This window comes from Balearica regulorum, chromosome 2 (genome assembly GCF_011004875.1).
Source record: "Balearica regulorum gibbericeps isolate bBalReg1 chromosome 2, bBalReg1.pri, whole genome shotgun sequence".
Taxonomy (NCBI): Eukaryota; Metazoa; Chordata; class Aves; order Gruiformes; family Gruidae; genus Balearica; species Balearica regulorum.
Window position 1 is genome coordinate 87,615,653 of NC_046185.1, and position 14,674 is coordinate 87,630,326.

The window sequence follows — 14,674 nt, forward strand, 5'->3', positions numbered from 1 at the left end:
TAGAGTCTGGTTAGAAAGGAAAATTAGTACTTTGTTTTAGATACTAAAAGGAACAGTTTTCAGTGTTCATTTAAAGATTATCTAATTAATATGCTTTCTGTCATGAGTAGTATCATCATCAGCTACATCCACTGTCATTTTCATCTATTCAGATCGTTCTTCATGTGCTACCAGGTTCAGACAGTACTGAAAGGAATTAACCTTCCTTACAAGTATCCTCAAGAGATTTCACAGTAATATTTTTCCCCTTGCACAGAATGCATGGGTAATAGTAGCCACTCTGGGGTTTTTATGATACAAACTTCAGGAGTCACCACTGCATGACAAAATTAACAAAAAAATTGCTCTCTTTATTTTATCTTGTGCATTCCTCAAATATAAATATGTAGTCAAAGAACATTTAACGCAAAAGCATATCAACATCACAACTTTATATTTTCCTGTTAGGGGACAATATTGATACTTCAAATTGCTAGTGTTTCATGAAATACTCAAATTAATAATCTATGCTTCAAAATCTAACAGAATTACTGTCTTTATGATAATATTATAGTAACAGTACAGATCAAGAGATGTAGCTACTCACTTATATGACGTATATAGAACATAATCATAGTTGTATAAAAAGCAGTCAAAAAAAGTTCAGGCTTATGCATGTAAACTGTAAGACTCGACAAACCAGTAGTCTAAAAAATTTCATTTGTTTTCAATTATCATATGTTGAAATAGTCCATTTTTTCCATTTTTATAATACCTTCCCTTACAATACAGAAAAACAGTGTTGTATGTATCCAAAATGTGAAAAATAACATTCACATGCAAAGTCGTAGCTCCTACCACAGTCTGGGTACATTATATCACCTGCAAACGTGAGAACAGAGAATTATGTGATGTTCTATATGCTTGTGGAGACACGATGAGAATGGAGTTTCTGGTGTGATCTTTTTCCTGAAGAATGCCGTCCCAATACTCCTGTCATTTGCTTGTGGCGATATTCATGTTTCTCTGCAGCCCTGAATACTTCTTTCTGACTTGGATTTCTTTGCTGAACTGTCCAAGCCTGAGTAGGAAATATGTAACATATCAGAAAAAGAATTCAATATCAAGCAAATTATTAAGCAGAGACAAAAAAAGGGAAAGTGGCAATCAATCAGAGACACGAACGCTTATTTGTGTAGTTTCTAACAGCTGCAACTGTGGCACCTGAACATATCTCAATGCAAAAGAAAATAAACCAAAAATATAGTCTCTGTTGAAGACTGTAAAAATATATTTTGAAAAAAAAAAGTATCATATGTAAGCAGGGATTAAATCCAAATATTTGAGAGGAATTAGAGATGACTGCTTAACTGCATATCTAAATCAGCCTTAACTAACCTACAGAACAGCTGTGGTGCTATTGTGAGATAGAGCTGTGTGGATATGTTATGTAAAATGGCAAGCTGATTGCACTTGTTTTGTGTGACTAACATTTATCACTGCAAACAACCTTTTATTTTATTTTATTTTATTTTATTTTAATTTTATTTATTTTATTATTTTATTTTATTTTTTTATGAAGAGCTATAATATTTATAATTGCTACAGGCACCTGAAATTTAGGAGGCAGGAAAAGACCTCCAGAGAATGCATATTTTCTTCACGAAGTATTGTTGAATATTGTTTGCAGTTCTGTGGCTTTTTTTTTTTCTTTTATTTTTCCAACTGTGAGAGGTCTGTTAACCTGCTGTATTAAATACCTATGCAGATTTGGGCCCGGGCAGAAAACTCCACTTAGAGGAAGAGGAACTTTCATCCTGGAATAACTCATATACATGCAGACTTATGTATATGCAGGAGTGCACTCCGCTACCTACAGTTTCAGGATGCAAGATGTGTTGCTCTGGCTCCTAACTGGTGAAGAAAAATGAGTGTGCGCCACTATAGACTAATCCCATACTGTTTCCCAGACACAACACATTGCTCATTCTCTCCCTGGGCTAGCAAGTCCCTGTTCTACCAGCTACAACTTTTACTCTGGTAGCTTGCATATTAAAGATTCATGCTAATTCATATCCTACTGATGTAGTACAAACAAGATAAAGACGGATTGCTTATTGCATTTTTCTATTTTTAAATTCAGGTGAATTTGAAAAGCGTCCAGTGTTCCTCATCTGAAAGCAACTGCTTATACATTAAGAAATGCTACATTTACAATGTGTTTGACCTTAATTTATCCCCTCCCTCTTGTGTGTATCTGTATGTACTGATATTAACATAACGCTGCATTCTGTTTTCATCTTTTTTCTTTCTTTTTTTTTTTTTTTTTTGGCCTTGTTTTGCACAGGAAGAAATTACTTTCATAGGAGACTGTAAAACTGTTGTGCCTGTTTTCTTTCTTCTGTGTGGGATACTATTCATCTGGCAAGATCAAGAAACTTTGGAATGCAAATACTATGTCACACTATTTCTCTGTTTCTTTGGAAAATTCATTTATGTTGTTTGATTTGGTTTTCCAAACTAGAACATAGTTCACAAAGGTGCTAAACAGACTGACTAACATCCTAATAATCTTAAAGAAAAAAACTGAAAAATGCTAACAGTACATATGTGCTTTATAAAAATATTTGAAGTTGTTTACAGAGGCTTTTGACCATAAGCAGAAGCACAGCACTGAGAATACATGATAAGGGACATGTATTCAGGGTATGAATCTGATAAATAACCTCAAAATTAGGCTAAACATAAGTGTAGCTACAGCAGAGCGAAAATATTGTGTTAACCCCAGCTTTGTCAGTTTAGAATTTTGGTTCTTTGGGGTTTTTTTGCTTTTGTATTTGAAGTGTATTACAGAGGCTGAATTGACAGCCAACTGTAAAATATATCCAGGAACACCATTTGAACAGACGTGTAGATTGCTTGTCAGGGGTGCTGTGAATAATCTAGAAACTGCCAGCTTGCTATGAGGAAAAAAAAATACAGGGAGCATATAAGTAGCCACAAGTACCACATCTCAACATATTCAATTCTCTTGCAAGTGTCTCTTATGCATATGCTATGGGAATCAATTAGACTTTTACACACTTTATTGAATCCTACCTTTTAATGCAAACAATGCCATCATTGCCAATATTCCGTTCAGAACAGGATTTTATAGCCCTCCAGTAAGCATAAAGAATATAATAGGGTTTTTTCCCATATGAAATTTACAAACTTCAGTTGAAAGGTACTGTTGTTGCATTCAAAACATTGTTTAAAGGCAAAAAGGAGGCACACTTTATAAATATATAATTAAAGGCATCAATTTACTGTTAGTATAATCTTAATAGTCTAGATACAATTATCACAGAAAAAAGAAAGAATAATAATGCAGGTGGAGTACTTACAGAAAAAGTCACAATAATAGCAATAATGCAATTAAAATTGTAACTCATTTCTTAGTTTCCAGCATTTTTCCGGGTGTTATGCTCACCCTTTCTCTGCTCCTTTAGGTCCTGAGGTCAGTGGTTTCACACTGTGAGTGGCCAGCATCTGGAGTCCTTCGTTGGGACGATTACGATTTTCATGTTGGTGGTTTGTCCTTCTATTCCCCTCTCTTTTTTCTCTTGTTTTTTTCTCTGGTTTTTTTTTTTTTCTTCTCCTTTCTTCTGCTTAGGGTCATTTTCAAGTGCTTGCTAACACACTTGTATACCTTTCTTTCTCTTTTGGTTTACAGTTCCATGTTACAATCAAATTTACTATATATGGTGGATTTTACATGTCAGATACTGTATGTGTGTTCTCTTTGTTACCCCTAAAACCAGGTGTGCCCAGCCCTGGGTCTGCATTTCTTCACCTGACCATGGAGAGTTGGTGGTAGTTGTGGGATCTCGAGCGCCAAGCCCGTGTCCCCTCTCTTCTCATCCCATGCCTCTACTCCTCCACGTTGCATCCTGTGTCTCCACTTCTCAGGGCCCCTACAATCACACCAGACCCGTATTTCTCTGCACTACATCATTGTGTTAGAGTCGTAAAAATCATATTCTGGATAGAATACCTGCTTGTTACTGCAATCTAACCCTTCAACCGTAGCATGCAAAGATGAGCAAAAGTAAAGCAAATTAGCCATAGACACCTGGTGAATCAGAGAAATCGCTGTCGCAGCTAAAACAGGTAAAACAAAGGTACAGGCCGAGCAAGCGAAGTTCAGACAGAGCAGCTCAGTCAAGCCTCTGTACTGAGGCCTTACAAGCTCAATACACAGCTGATGGCGGGCTGCTAGCGGTGTTGGCACTGTATTATTGGGCCCCATGGTTAGATGGTGAAGTGCAGGACCAAGCTCGTTCCCGGGCTGTGTAGCAGGTGTATAAAGTCACTCAAGTTATTATGGACCAGTCCAGTGCAACAGCCGAGATTCAGAGCCTTGGTTTCCACTCTGTTGTGTAACGTTATGGGGTATAATGCTGCCAGGGGATGAAGGCAATTAAAATGTACATTGGAGTTTGCCTAATGTATGAAATAACAGTGATTGTTGCTGCTATGGAACCTACAACATTGTGTATAGAGCAAAAGCTACATCAGAGGGGAGAAATAACAACTTACTGGAAGAAGACGGATGTCTTGATGGAAGGACAGAGATATTGAACAGAGAAAGTAACACATTATGTGCTTCTTCATGCTTGCCTGATCAATAAAATGAAATTGGAAGCACCATTAAGTACCATTTGTTTGGAATATTTACTATTAGATTTTTTTTTTAACTGGTAATGTTAAAAGACACATTATAGTTAAGGTTCTAACCAGACTAAATGGTTTGATCATGATGATTTTATTGAGAAATTAATTTGCAAGCCAAATTAAAAGAGAATGCTCCTGAAGCCAATACAGAACATAAATACACACATAAAAAAGTGATAAAAATAGAATAAGGGGATGAATAAGCTTACCATGAAATAACTCCACTACATGTTCTCCATAGAATGCTTGGCTTTTATTTGGAAGTATGTGGTAACTACTTCTATAATTCTTCCCTTTAAAATATTGCCTATTTATATGCTTTTTGAAGCTTTGTTAAATAATCACAGTTGAGAGTTACTCTAGAAGTAAATCACCAGTGAGGTTTCATCAGCTCACTGAGTCAATCATCTGTAGATCAAACAGACAAATTTTTGCTTTTTTTGAGGCAGAGCTGAGAAAAGAGATTCAGCTGATTCATTCAACTAAACCAAGCAGAACCTTGCTAGGGTGATCAAGAAGTTGTATGCCACATACATTGTCATTCTAGTCTGAAAGAAGTCTCTAGGAATACTCAAGCTAAAAAGAAAAAAGTGTGATATTGACTGGAAATAAAACTACAATAGCATATTTAGGGAGGAAAACATTACATTTTTAAAAGCCTGGAGTGCATTAAGACTGCATGACATTTGTCTGTAATATTGATAATAATATGGTCACAAAGTAGGAAGTCGGTTAGAACTTCAGACTGTATTACTATTACTGTGCTTCATGAGCACAGGCAAGTCAGTTTATAAACAGAGAGGCCTCCTCAGTCAGTAATTTCAAGAGGTTTCTACTGTCTCCCATGTGACTGCTGACCCTCTTTGCTCCCCACTGCTTCCATTTCTAAATGGATGGGTTAAATAAATTATTTTCATTTTTTTTCCCATCTATACACAGATCATACTGCTTCAGTTTCCACTCCATCTGAAACTGCTTTCATAACACCTTCTTACACTTATTTCTGGCTCAATATTATAGTCTGTATTTCACCACATGACCTGAAACCTATCTGTTGATTTATTTCATCAGCAATGAAAGTCTTCTTCTCCTAGACATCCATGATTTTATAAGAGTATTTGCAAGTCTAACATCTCTTCATTCTCCCACATTTTTTGAATAATCACCAGGAATCTGCATTGGTGGTTTCATGCCTGTTTTCCTGAATACTGAGGATACTCACTTTCTTAGTCTTTTCTTTTGGCCTCATTCTTTGATGTCCTTAACTTTTTTTGCTTGCACATTGTCATGAGCCCTCAGACCCCATCGTCACTGGGGATCATGACTTATCCATTTTTGTATCCTAAGTTACCACTTTCTTAGGTGTCTTCCATTCTTCTCTCAGTTCACTGCCAAGCTGATCTCTTGTCCTCCCATATCCTTGCTGCTGATGGACTCTTTAATTGGGCAGAAAGCTTTGACGATAGCTCAACAGCACAGTATCAAATGAGACAAATGAAGAGGACTGCAACACTTTTACTCCTTTGCTGACACTCCATCAATCTACCAGAGCTCCATTTACCTTATGCTGTTGGATTTTAAAAAAGGCAATGAAGTACCTTGTGCTTCTTTTTGAGAGCTGTGTTTGTTTTTGAGAGCAAATTCTAGTGCTTGAAAGTTCATTTGTGCACTTAATGAATACCTGCCCTGTGAAATTTTTTTAGGGAAGGGAAAGGTAAAAGTCAGTTCTAATGGGATTTAAGTGGAAAGCTATTATTCCTTCACTAATATTGTCTTAATCTTCTGCTTAAGTATTTTTTTTCTTTCCAAGAGTTACATGAAGGAGTCTGCAACTGCAGTTGTTGGCACATGGATCTCATGGCCAGTGATGTCATTTGCCATAGACTAGCAGGAGTCATCTAATTCTCTTGCATTTCATGGTTTCAGCACTGCTATCAGGAGTTATACTCTGGCAAGATACTGAGCAGCTCCTGCAAAATGCCCAACACCAGCAAGTACAGGAACACAGTAGTCTCTGAATGTGTGCATGTGTGTATGTGCACGTTTATATGTCACGTTAGTGTTCATTGCTCTAAAAAGGAACTTACTGCCTTCCAAGACCTGGCTTTAAGTAACGTTGGCTTTCATGGGAGCCTAAGCACTTGCATTGGTTTTTATTACTTGTCAGTTTTCTGTCAAACCTCTGGCTTATTAAGTGTAATCTATATTGCTTTGCACATTAAGTGAGGCAAATAGCATGTTAAGCTCCATATACAAGTTCTCCTCAAATCCTCATAAATTGCACATACATTTCCTCTCTGTGCTACCTTTGGAAAACGAAGTGCTTTCATTATCCTGTCATAGGAATAGGCAATCTCGTCATTTTCTTGTCTGTTTGTCTGTCTCCCTCTTTATCTTTTTCTAGTTTAAAAGGAAAGAAAAAAAAGAACATAGTATCTTTCAACATATTTCCAAATAAAACTCTGAAAACACTTTCTCATTAAAAAAAAAGAGGAATATAAGTAGTTGCTTGGTTAAAAAATGCATATGAATTCTATGCAGTGATACTGCCCATGCCTAACTGATGGATTTTATAAAAAGTGTGTGTTTATAAAAATTTTCAGGTCAAGAAATTAACAGAACTGATGAATAGTCTGTCCTCTAACTTGAAATCAGTATATGCTGAACCTCTCACTTTCTGGAATTCTGACCCACTTGGCAGGAAAAAAAAGGCTCACTTTTATTTGTCTGTAAAAGGTCCTTTAAATCTAGGTCTAGCACATGTTGCCATAGTTAAATGGACCAAAGCAAGCTGAGTGCTGTAGCTCACTGTACTCAATTAAATGATCACACAAAAGTAGGACACAGCATTGAGTAATGAACACAAATGTGATCCAGTGAGACTCAAATCAAAGCTTAACTTAAATATACTTCCCGTATAATTTTTTTTTTTCCTTTTTATAAAGCTCTCCAAATATCTTTCCAGTTTACTTTCACTGTTTTCCTCACTGCCTTATTTTGTTGCTCGTTAACATTTCATATTGTCACGGATTTGCATAACAACTTTTTTCCAAGTCCTTTGATTTATTTAAAGTGAACTCCTTATTTATAGAACTACTAGTTTGATGGCATACATACTAGTGTGATGAAGGTGATATGTCTGTGATCAAATAATAGATTAACAATTAGGTCTAGATAAAAATGTTTTAAAGGATCAAAACCTTTAAAACAGATAATATAGTATTCTGTAACATTGGAGTGATTAATTATTAGCTATTATTTTTGCTTTAGTTTTAAAAAGTGGGGTTTTTTTAATAAATGTAGGATATAATGAACACAATAAATCAATTATTATCTTTTAAAAAGAGAGAAATTTAAATATTGTGTTCATGTAACTTGAAATTTTTCATATGTTCTTCATCCTGAACAATATGAAAGCACATTTATGAAAAACCTTGATTTGTTTGCTACTTTATGCATATTTTAGATAGTGGATGTAATTTTGATCTATTCATAGAATCACAGAATGGTTTGAGTTGGAAGGGACCTCAAAGACCATCTAGTTCCAACCCCCCTGCCATGGGCAGGGACACCCTCCACTAGACCATGTTGCCCAAAGCCCCATCCAACCTGGCCTTAAACACTTCCAGGGAGGGGGCATCCACAGCTTCTCTGGGCAACCTGTTCCACTGCCTCACCACTCTAACAGTAAAGAATTTCTTCCTTATACCTAAAACATTAAGTGGATTGAATAATAATAGTGATTAAAAACTTTATTGTACATTACACAGACTATCACTTTTCACAACACTAAAATGCAGCCTGGATTTAAAGCCTCTTGAAAGAGAGTGTAAACATTTTTTAATTTTTTTTTTTTTTCAACTGAAAATGTAGGAGGCATTTCTAGAGGGCTAAGTTAACTATTATTCACACTGAAATATTTCTGGCAAAAAGGCATAGATTTTTTTTAAAAAATCGCCTTTTATCAGGGAAAATGTGGATATGTTTCAGGCATAAATCTGTCTGCAACTACAATGCTTAAAAAAAAAAAGTCGTCATATTTCTCAGGTTGATTTGAACAGAGAGAAGGCTATCTGTGTATCATAATACTATCCATTTTCAGCACAAATAAAATTAATTTACTTTTCAGCTTTTTCACACCAAAAGTAAGTGTGGGCTGTAAAATTGCCTAAGTCAGCTTTTACTATAAAAACTATTGCAGCTGAAAGTCCCTGCCCTCAAGAGATAATGCTCTTGAAATCTGTTAGAGTATGCCAAGTTAAAAGAAAACTGTCCATGAAAAACGAAAGATGTCTTCCTAATGCTTCATTCTAGGGGAAAAAAAAAAAAAAAATGAAAAAAAAAAATGAAAAAAGAAAAAAAAAAGAAAAAAGAAAAAGGAAAAAAAGAAAAAAGCTACATGGATACAGGGATGATTTGTAGAACAGTAACTATATTTAAAAAACTAAAATGGTCTTTTTGGTACTGTCTACGTAATACTTTCATGTGGCATGTGCTTTTTGCCTTTTTTTTTTTTTTTTCCAGATATGGAAGTCAGAAAAAAGAAACATAGCAAATCAGTCTCAACTGAGCTTGTCTTATACAGAAGGGAAAGCTAGAAAGGATGCATTTGATAATTTTGAAGCATGAAAGAAAGCAGCTGCCATGAAAGGTCATTTAATAATCTTAAGAAAATTATTAAGCAACCATCATCATTAATTCCATATTTTCAAAGCAGATTGGAGTATTGAGAAGGTAGAATAGAATGGTGTCCTGTCTTTTAGACTAAAACTATAAAATGTTGATGCATCTGAGATTGGACAAGATTATTAAATAATATGGTAAACATTCCCATTGGGACCATTGAAATGTAGAAAAAGTGATTGTATAACAAAGTTTGTGAGAAATTTGGGGGCACTTGAAATAAAATAAAGAAAAGGAAATTTCATTTTTCCTGGCTGTCTGATGTAAATCCCATGTAGAACAGTTTAAAAAAAAAAAAAAAAAAAAAAAGCTGATTCTGAAATCTCTAAAAAAAATTAAATTATAAAAAAATATTTACTTCCAGACTTTTTACTAAATAAGTCCTGTCCAGCTGGATTTTCTGCTTTGACTTTGGACTTTTGGGTTATAAAAGAAACTGATCAGACATAATAAAAGGAGCTTTTAAGATATATGACTTTGCACAGCATAATATGCTAATTAAGCCAAAACCAAAATACCACCAAACAAGAAGCATATCTCTAGAATTTAGTATGGTATAGGAGGTAGCCAGCTGACAGATCTAAGAAAGAAAGTGTCAGCAGGGAACTCTGAGCAGAGAGATATTTTACAGTAGGATCACAAGGTGCTGGCTTGTAACAAATTTGGGTGATATGTTAGGAGGATGACTTGTTTCTAATTTAATATTTCAATTAATCTAATTTGTTATAAAGTCATGAAAGATTATTTTATAGGGATTATTATTCCCAGTTTATTCTGCCTCAGAAATAACTGGGAATAATCCCTATAAAATAAAAATGGCAAAAGTTGTGGGATTTTTTTCCTCCTTTTATTCCTGTCATAACAAAAGCTGAATCTATGCACTCTTTCTTCTCCATATAGGTGTTGGGACAGAAAGTGTAACACTTCAGTTGGCTGTCTCACCCATCCAAACACTGAGGGAAGAACTCACCTGTATTTTAAGCCTTCAGCATCCAGTAAATAACAACCTTGTGAGTTAAAGAGCCTGAAAAACAAATTATTTGTTCTTTGATTTAATCTCTTTTTGTCTTTTTATACAGGATATATGAGTGTATAGATGTGGGCCATCCAGTAGTTGCAAGATGAACACCTAGGTGTCAGTCACTACAGTGCCAGTAGCTCTTTCTGGGTTAAAAATATTGCTTTTTAAAAGATTGCTATCACATAAAATTAACAGCCACACTCGGGTTCGGTGTGAGATAATATTGTGTATACCTATGTGAATAGAAGGAAAAAAAGCAAACATGTGGGAAAGGGCAGCCTGGATTCTTACAAAATAAGGAAGATACAATTATTGCTGCCTTGAGCAAACTAGAATAGTGTAAACCTAAGAAAAGAAGTGACACTGGCAATCTGTAGATAATTTTGCTTGTCCTTACCTAAGGCAGTAGGATGCATTAGTTATAATGCTGGCTGGGATGTAAACTGAAATAAGTAAGGCTCCTTTAAATTTCCCAAGTTGAGGCTACAATGTAATCATCTCTTCTAGTGTCATAACTTGTTTTGATTGCCTGTTGTAGTACTTTAGGTGATGGAATAATTTTAAACTATTGATTTAATCTTAATTGCAACCTTAATTTAATCATCACAATTTTCTCTCTTATATTAGTGGTATTTTTATTAAGTGTATATTTGCTTGTTTCCCCTTTAAAATAAAATCCATAAGAGTTATCTGGACCTGATGTAGTCCAAAGACTGTTTTAGGAATTTTACCTGAAACAATCATTAGATAAAATACTTAAATACTATATCTTAAATAGTAGTAATAAATCAGAGAGCACCAAGAAATATTCCTGGGCAGTGGAGTCTATCATCTGTTCTGATAAATTGATAGAGCAATCCCCGGCTGAGGCTTGACCCAAGACAGCCCAGTTTGACCCAAGGCACAGTTTGGGAGCTAGCGGAGACCACGGTGATTTGCATAAGGGTGAGAGCATTTATCGATATGAATATAGTGCATACCTTGCCAGTTTATCTCAGTGTCAAGGAGTTCCAGGTGTGTCTATTTTACTGGGTGTAGTTGGAGTCGGTAGAGCTGGGTCTGGAACCAGCAACTCCTCCTTGCCTCCCACATGAGTACCTTCATCTCTAGGTTGAAGACCTGATTGCTCCCACTCTCACTGTGTTCTGATGAATCTTCACTTTCTCATTTCGTACACGCATGAACTTAACACAGCGTTATAGCACAGCTTTAACTGCAAGAGGAAGGATGCTTAGCCAGTTGAGAGCGTAGCTGGGGAAAAGCTAAGGAACTCCATGCAAGAATAGATCTCTTATGTTGGCAGACAAAGGATGATCTCTTCCCCAAGTCATCCTAGGTAAATAGTCTAAGCACTTGACTGCAAAACAAGGAAAGGAATGATAATATTACTAGAATGGCCAGTTCCTTCATTTTTTTTGTGTGTTTCAGAAAAGGTACAACAATACCTCTTCCCGCCCCCCTTCCCCAAATTTTATGGTCTTTGAAACAAAGGATTTACTTGACTTTATACAGAAAATTGCTAATCTGAGTTGTGAGAGGGATAAATTTAAGATATAATCCTGACCTTGAATTGCCTCATCGTATAACTGCTTCCTACTCAATATGTTTGCTGTTCTACTTCATGTTTTGAAGTTTAACTTTTCTCAGACAGCATGTAGGGAGTTTGTATACCTAATCTAGGTTTAGGGATTTTACTTAGGTTCCTGTGTTAGCCTTGCAGTTCAGCACTGAGAGATACTAAACCCTTTCTTGAATCTGCTCTTGTCTTCCTAATGCTGCCCAATGGACAAGTGGAATAAATATGAAGAATGGTTAAGTGAAAAAAAATTGGATTGATCTATATGCAACATAAAGATATTTTAGGGGACAAGAAGTGCCATCACAGGGGAGCATTAGCCTCTGCATCAGATCTATGTGATGTGGAACAAACAGTCCACGTGCTTTCAACACTCATTTAAGCAATTTCTTTGGCCAGCCTGACTTTTCTTACTTCAAAAAAGATCAGTTCTCTGCGGATCAATCAGCTAGGAGAATAGGCCTCATCCTATTTCCACTGTTCAGCTGTGAGTATGTCATGGGGTAAGCCAGCACCCACTGGTTAGATAACTGAGGGCAGACGTTCACAATTAGTAATGCTGCACATACAAATACTTGGCAATCTCAAGAAAGACTTTAGGTGCATATAATTCTCTTCAAGCAAGTAAAAGAGGGTAAGTAATGCGCATGGGAGGAAGGCTTCTTGGGAGTAAAAGTATTTTAATGAAAATGAAGGGTGTTAAAAATAGACCATTGCATTGAAAAAAACCCTATTCTGATGGAGAAGGAAGGGGTATGAGGAAGGAAGAATAATTCTGTAAGAAGTGATGGAAACACACATGACAAAAAGAGGTGGTCAAACTTTTAGGGCAGCTAATGAAAAACCTTTCCAGCTCCAGATTACTATGCAGCATAAGCAAATCCTATACATACTATGAGCACGTACCAGGCAGGAGCTGACAGTGATATGGGAGCTAGACATAGGTACCTGGAGAGGTGAGTGCTTCAAGGTTACACTAAGTGCTTGCAAAATAGAATTTATAGTGAGACCGCTGGGGAGGTAAAGGACATAAAGGCCTCAAAATGGAGGTTTAGTGATGGAGGAAGATGGTGTGCAGATTAATTGGTCTGTGAATCCCTGTACTACGTATTAAAAAGGTATGCAAAGAGGGCGTCAGTAGACAAATCTAGTCTGCTCAGTTTGGTACCACATATCACTGTCAATAGCATTTTACTTGAGCTGTAGAAGCAATCATATTAAGGCTCACTTGTGTGTCTGATGTTTCATGCTTTGTGTAAAGCCTTGTCATGGTTTTATCCCAGCTGGCAGCTGAGCCCCGCGCAGCCGCTCGCTCACTCCCCCCCCCTCAACGGGATGGGGGAGAAAACTGGAAAAGTGAAAGTGAGAAAACTCGTGGGCTGAGATAAAGACAGTTCAATAGGTAAAGCAAAAGCCGCGTGCACAAGCAAAGCAAGACAAGGAATTAATTCACCACTTCCCATGGGCAGGCAGGTGTTTAGCCATCTCCAGGACAGCAGGGCTCCATCACATGTAACGGTGACTTGGGAAGACAAACGCCACCACTCCAAAAGCCACCACCGCCCCCATCTTCCTCTTCCCCAAGCTCCTTATAAACTGAGCATGATGTCATATGGTGTGGAATATCTCTTTGGTCAGTTGGGGTCAGTTGTCCCGGCTGTGTCCCCTCCCAACTCCTTATGCACCCCCAGCCATCCCGCTGCAGGGTGGTGTGAGGAGCAGAGAAGGCCTTGGCTCTGTGTAAGCACTGCTCAACATCAATGGGTCTATATAACAAAAACATCCCTGTGTTATCAACACTGCTTCCAGCACAAATCCAAAACACAGCCCCATGCTAGCTACTATGAAGAAAATTAACCCTCTCAGCTGAAAGCAGGACAAGCCTCTACGTCTTGTTTTCAGCCCAGCAAGAGAGCCCAAACAGTAAGAAATACATGCTTCGGTATTTCTATGCTGAAGTATGGCTACATAAATTGATGCTAATCAGTGTTTCCATTTAAAAACACCTTTTGTGCTTCAAACATGTTTTACAATCAATTGGCTATATATAATTTGTATTTTAAACTATGACATATTCTGAAATATATGGAACAAAATTAACTTTATCTCAATAACTTCAGTCAAAGTTGATTAAGGGGGAAAAAAGATTGAAATCTAGTCAATGAAAGTAGCAAAAGATGTTAAAAGTTTAATACCAGATGCATGGTCATGCTGAGATCTTTAAAAGTTTAATTTCAGTTTGTGTGTAACAAAAATGTCACCAAGATGATGGCTCAATCTGAAAAAAAAAATCTGATTTTATGCCTGTTTTGCTTAATTGTTGTATCATTAGAATGCAGAGAGAGACAACTGTGTGTGCTTATGTCCTAGGTTTCGGCTGAGATAATTTTCACAAGAAGCTGGGAGGGGACACAGGCAGGGCAGGTGACACAAACTAGCCAAAGGGGTGTTCCATACCATATGATGTCATGCTCTGTATATATTGGGGGGAAGCTTGCTGGGGAGAAGGGATCGATACTCGGGGAGGGACTAGGCGTGGGGTTCTGGGCAGTGAGCAAATTGCATTGTATATCACCCGCTTTGTATGTTCTTTTATTAGTAACGCTGTTGTTATTTTTCCTCTTCATTTACTGTCCTATTAAGCTATTTTTATCCCAACTCACAAGTTTTACCTCTTTATTCTGATTCTGATTCTGCTC

General features: G+C 36.7%; 1 long non-coding RNA gene across 1 annotated transcript; it reads right to left on the minus strand.

The window, feature by feature from the left end:
* Positions 1-842: 842 nt before the first annotated feature.
* Positions 843-10,453, minus strand: LOC142600750 (uncharacterized). The gene is made up of 3 exons (XR_012834313.1): positions 10,349-10,453; positions 4,561-4,641; positions 843-1,060 (listed from the first exon to the last, which is right to left on the minus strand). It is a non-coding gene; the product is annotated as an uncharacterized LOC142600750 (long non-coding RNA).
* Between the last annotated feature and the right edge of the window lie 4,221 nt (positions 10,454-14,674).